The 6,000-nt window shown below is 39.8% G+C and overlaps 1 long non-coding RNA gene across 1 annotated transcript in view; it reads left to right on the forward strand.

Annotated features, from left to right (window-relative positions):
* LOC110347039 (uncharacterized) overlaps positions 1–2,328 on the forward strand; it is a 60,927-nt gene extending 58,599 nt beyond the window's left edge. The window contains exon 5 of the long non-coding RNA XR_002391393.2: positions 1,377–2,328. This is a non-coding gene — a long non-coding RNA (uncharacterized LOC110347039). The remainder of the gene's footprint in view (positions 1–1,376) is intronic.
* The last annotated feature ends 3,672 nt before the right edge of the window (positions 2,329–6,000 follow it).

The raw sequence follows: 6,000 nt of genomic DNA on the forward strand, positions 1-6,000 counted from the left end.
TTTTCCCTTCTTATAAAGCCACTAACTCCATCATAAATGCCCTCCCCTCATGATCTCATCTAACTTTAATTACCTCACAAATACATATGATTTCAGGATTTATTTCCAACACATGAACTTTGGGGAACAGGTAGAGAACAGCCCTTCAAAGATTTCCCTAGACTTAACATTGTTTTGAGTTTTATGTTATTTTTTGATTAACATGTATAAATTCTACATATCAGTAGGATTTGGTATAAAGTTTCAACACATGCATACAGTATGTACTAAATCCAACCTCCCTTTTCCACCTTCCAAACCTCCCACTTCTGAATGGCTAATAATCATTTTCTACATTTAAGCCCACTTTTTAAAAAAGATGTTTAGGAAAGTATATTATTTGAAATCTGACTCATAAAATCTTTTTTTTTTTTTTTTTTTTGGTATGGGGGATCGAACTCTAGTCCTTGCGCTTGCGAGGCAGGCAGCGAAACCACTGAGCTAAATCCCCGGCCCATAAAATCTTATTAAATCATGGCCAACTAATGAAACAACGTAAAACTAAGAGATTGTCTATACTGCCCCCCTCTATCATGCAGTGATGAGGAAGAGTCAGAAAACACTGAATGTGAATGTGCATAGATCTTGTCACTCGGCGTTGGATCCTCAAATAGATTAATGTATTGTGTCTACATATAAGATACATTGGCCAATGTGTTAATTCTTGGTACTGGACTTGATGAATAGCATATTCAAATACACAAGGCTGGGGAAGACAAAGCCGTCTTAGCACCTTTCGTTGTAGATATTGGAAGTGTGGAGTCTTCATGGCTTAACTGCTGGGTTATGTGATTAGATTGGAATTTCCCCAGGGGACACTACAAATCAGCAAGGAGATGATGGCACAGTTGCTCATCCAGCTGGGGAAGCACTTGAATAGCTAGTGCTGGCACCAACTGGAACCATTTTCAATCTCTTTTTTTTTTGGTACCGGGGATCAAACTCGGGTCCTTGCGCTTGCTCAGCAGGCGGCGAAACCACTGAGCTAAATCCCCAGCCCAATTTCCAATCTTTTAATAAAGCTGGTTCACTAGTTCGCCAGCAGGAAGGTACCAACTATCTGGCCATCTGGACTCTTCCTCTTCTGAAAGCAGATACCTACTGGGAAGTTAGAGAGTAAGCAGAAGTCCAGGGCCAAAGGCTTCAATTTAAGGCAATCTGCGTTTCTGAGGTGTAGGAGACAGTAAATGAAACTATAATCCATGAAGCTTTACTTTTACCTCATGAATAGAAAGCATATTTTCTTCAGGTTGCTCAAAGAATTGACTGAATCTAACACTGGTCTCTTAAGAACACTCCCTATAACAATTAAGTCTCAAATATCTTGTGTTTCCCAGCCATCTCCATCAGAGCAAGACCCGAGCCAAGAAGGGACATGATTGTTGCAATCTAACTCAGTCCTCCTTTGTCAGCTCCAGGAGAAATTTCAGCTTTTGGTCACCTGGTCAGTTCCTTATTTGTTCCTTCTGGCTCCTATCTTCTAAGATGAAAGACCTTGTACTTGGGTCTAAGTGTGTCCCCCGAAGTTCACGTGCAGCCATGCACTCCTTCCCAACTCTTGCCTGCCTCGGATCCAGGAGCTTTCTGAGAAAAGCTACATGTCTAACTTGGTTTGTTCGCAGTTATCTTTGCAGCTAATGGCCACCCACAGAGTTGGATGTGAAACAGTGCAAAGGATTTGTCTGTACACTGGAGACTGAAAGATAGAGTCAAAGGTCTGGAGCTCACTGCGGAGTCTGTATCAGGAGGCCAGTGTGTCAGTGACGGAGGGCTGAAAGTCTATGCCAGAAGCTGAAGAGTTTGCATTGGATGCCAGGAGATGATGTCCAAGATGAAGGCAAAGACTGGAGCTTCTCCAAAGAAACAGAAGCAGATCCACCCTTCTTCATTTCCCCTTTATACCGTCTAGGCAACAAACCACCCTAGGGTGGGTCTTCCATGTCTTAGAGTGTGGAATTGCTGAGCCAATTTAGTTGAGCTTGTCTTACTGAGGTTGACACAATCAATCAACCATCACAGGTTCCAAGAATTGAAAGAAGTATCCTGCTAAAGAACATCATAAGAACTGTGGAGAATTTTTAAAACTGAAGTTGAAGGAAATGTAAAGGCAGGATTGTGAATGACCTTAAGCTGTTTCAATCAATTTTCAATTACTAAATAAAAATAGAGACTAATAAAAACCAAATATTAAGCCATAAGTGAAAAAATATTTTTTACTACCAAGCAGGGAAGCCTGTCTTGTACCAGAAGCTGTTAGGTTGAGATGAGGTCTGCGGAGATAAGGTAGGATAGGTCTTAGAGCTAGAAGACTATAAACTTCGCATCTAGAGAAGGACAACACAGCTCAGAGTGGTGTTCACTGGCAGGTAGTGTCTGGTTTGTGCTTATGCTAGCATTAGACTTGTGAGAGTTGTATGTTGTACCTTTAGGCTCTGGAACCTGGGCACCAGTGACCTTGATACAGCTCATTTTGGAGAAAGCTGGCTGCTTAGGGCTATTACAGCGTTGGGAATTGTGCAGTGGGCCATGGCGCATCAGCACTACCTTCAGGAAAGTGTGAAACCTTTGACAGTTTTTACAGCATGGTCAGATTTGCATTTTTAGAGAGTCTCTTTTTGGTGATAGGAGAATGGATTGGATGCAAGAGTGGAGGAAGGAAGCCTATAATGAGGGCATTACAATATCCCCAATCTGGCTCTGAGGCAGCTGGGGGTACTCCCAATTCCAGGTTTGTGGGGCCTTTGGAACACTCCTAGAGATTAGTGTCATTTCAGAGCTTTGTTGTTCTATGTCCAGCTGGGAAAGAATGGAGATGAGTTGAGGAGATAGACCCTGACTTCACAGAGTTTTACTTAAAATGTGGACTCAAACTTCCTATCTTCTAAGTTCACAAGCAAAGGGGACATGCAACAGACCACAAAGAGTTGCCCTGAGAATGCCAGGGGGCAAGCGGGTTAGAAAAAGCTTCTGTAAGCATGTGGTGCCACCAGCCAAAGGACTGGATGGCCATTCACAATTCTGGACAGGCTTGGATCTCTCGATCCCAGCTGATGGGAGCTTTCCTGTCACAAGCAAGCTGGACCTAGGGTTTCTTGACTAGTGTGTGCCAAATGGGTCCAGAAATAGAAAAGTTTCTGAAAGGACACAGAGAGGAAAGAGAGATGAGGAGTTAGGTAGGAAAAGCTGCAGTGTGTCTGCATATTCTTTGTGGGTCTTAGGGATTCCAAAGGTGGGTGTGATGGACTGTCATAACGGCACTGTCGTTGTTTTGCTAGTTGTTTTGTTGGTATGGAAGCTAAAGTGGTCCAATGTTTGCTTTTTGAGGCTGTCATCCCAAAGGGTCAGAGTCTCCTTACCCTGATATTAACAGAATAATTCTGAGTTTATGATGTGAGATGGTGGCTGACTACTGTGTGCCGTCTTCTGCCTCACAGGAGAGTGTGCTGCAAGTGCAGATTAGCAGTTCTCAAACTTTTGGCTCAGGATCTCCTTACAGCCTTAAAATTAATAAAGGCCTCCAAATAGCTTTGGTTTACATGGATTATAGCTATGATATTTAAAAATCTGTTAGAAAAACTTTTAATTAGAAATTAAAACTGCAAAGAATCAAAAATATGTACTGATACTTCTCAATTGACCATGGGGTCACATTCTGATAAACTCATTGTAAATTTAAAATATTGTCAGCTTAAAATATATTTAACCCACTTAACCTACTAAGTATCCTAGCCTAGCAATACGGTACACAGTAGAGTCTCATTTGTTTCCTTTGTGACTGCAAAGCTGACCTGGAGCTGTGCTTGCTGAGGATCTGACTACAGATCAGTAACCTGGGGAAAGATCAAAATTCAAAATTCCAAGTATGGTGTCCACTAAATGCATATTGCTTTTTTTTAAAAAAATGCATATTGCTTTTGCAAAACCATAAAGTAAAATATCCTAAGTTGAGAAATTGGAAGTAGGAGACTGTGCTTATTTTGAAACAATACATTTATAAATACATATTATATATATAATCATAAATCTTTTACATTTTAACAAGTATTTTAATAAAAAACTTTTCCAAGGCAAAATAATTAGTGAGAAAACTAGCATTGTATTGCTAACTAAAGGTCTAACTTAATGGAAGACAATCAGCTTCTCATATACACTTCTATCTTCAGTCTGTTGTGATAATGTCTTTTGGTTGAACACTGAGAAAAACTTGCCTCTCAGTAATCAGTTGTTCTTTTAAATTACTGTTTTCAAATAACTGAGTATTCTGCTTTGATACTACACCCAAACTTGGCAAGTAGTAGTGTTTTAAATGTTCACTGTTTCTTAAAATATTTTATACTCTGCTACATTAAAATCCATTGGTCTCTCTTCTTCATTGAGTGGATAATTTTCTCACTCATGATTTTGTAACATCATGCATTAGGTCATTTGGAAAATATTAGTTCACCAAGTTATGCAAACCCTCCAGATGTTGACACACATCCTTATACAATATCAAATAACATTTGTCAATATCACCACTGATCTTGTTAAGAAAATACTAGAAGACCAAAAAACTTAATGTGCTGGGCAAATGTTTTTCAAAATTTAAATATTCTCTTGAAAGCTCAAGTTTTATTATAAGCAAAAAATACTCTTGATTGTTTTTCTAGAAGTAATAGACTCACTTCATCCTCTTTTGAGAAAACATCTGCTAAATACCCAATTTTTATTAATCATCATTAGTCTGTTCTTTCCAGTAAAATAGTATTTAATGAAAAAAGAGTTTCATCTTGAAACTTTAACAACTACACAAATGCTGCTCCCTGGGAAAAGAATCATTCATTGGTGTGCAACATATGTGCCTTACATACACACATCCTATTTAATCACATAAAACATTAAAATAATATGCATTCAAGGGTTGAAATTTCATAAAAATAAAATCTTTTAATACTTTATCAGAGACATCCATAAGTGAAGCTTCTCTGTGTGGTAGCCACGGGCGTGAGGATGAAGAAAACAATGGTTATGGGTACAGTTTTGTGCTATGGGTTTGATTTGTTTTTGGATTTTCTTTTTTGATACAGGGATGGAACTCAGGATCTTGTGCTTGCGAGGCAGGCACAGTGCCACTGAGCTAAATCCCCAGCCCACTATGGGCTTGATTTGAATTAAGGCACCTGCAGTTCTATCCAACTTTGCTTTGGTATAATAGGTGCAAATATTTACAGAGTGAAAAAGATAAATACAGTTTGGATCTTGTGGAGTTCCTGACAGGGATTTTCAGAGACCCAATGGGCCATGTACCACAAATTGTGAGTTACTGGTACAGACAGAGACAAGAAGAGCTTTAAGCCCAGGAGTATTTCAAATGTTAGAAACTGAGTGAAGGGGGAAGATTCAGAAAAGAAAGTGAAGCAGGAGAAGCTAATGAAGTAAAAAGAGAACCAGGAGGAAGTGTCCTTACTACATAAGGACATCAATAGTGGTAGGGAAGTATGCCTGATTTGAGTGTATTAAAAACAGATGATGAGTGAGACAACAGTTGTACCAAGCGTGTCTTTTGTTGTGTGGATTCTGATGCTTTGACGTGTGGACATTGCTGACTTTGGAAAGACAGCTAATCCAAGGGCCAACCAATTGGTAAACTTTTCAAATACAGACCAACCTGTTCAGAGCCCCTGCCATCCACCAGGCTACTGCCTCCTTGCCCTAATAACCCAGAGCCAGGTAACAGATGACCCAGAATAGTCATCTACCCAAGAACTTCCTAAAATGATTCGAAGTATCCAACCTCTGCTTTTTCTACCTTCCCTGTTCCTTTCTGTAGTGACCATATACAGAATATCACCCTCAGTTGTTTCCTTCCCTCTGCCTCCCAATAAACCTTGGTGGCTCTCTGTGACATGGCATGCCTCACCTCTTGGGAACTATAAGCAATTAACCATATTTTCAGTGGTGATTATTTTTGATCTATTGGGC

This window comes from Heterocephalus glaber, unplaced genomic scaffold (genome assembly GCF_053883595.1).
Source record: "Heterocephalus glaber isolate CG9 unplaced genomic scaffold, H.glaber_assembly_v1.0 deba00001553, whole genome shotgun sequence".
NCBI lineage: Eukaryota > Metazoa > Chordata > Mammalia > Rodentia > Bathyergidae > Heterocephalus > Heterocephalus glaber.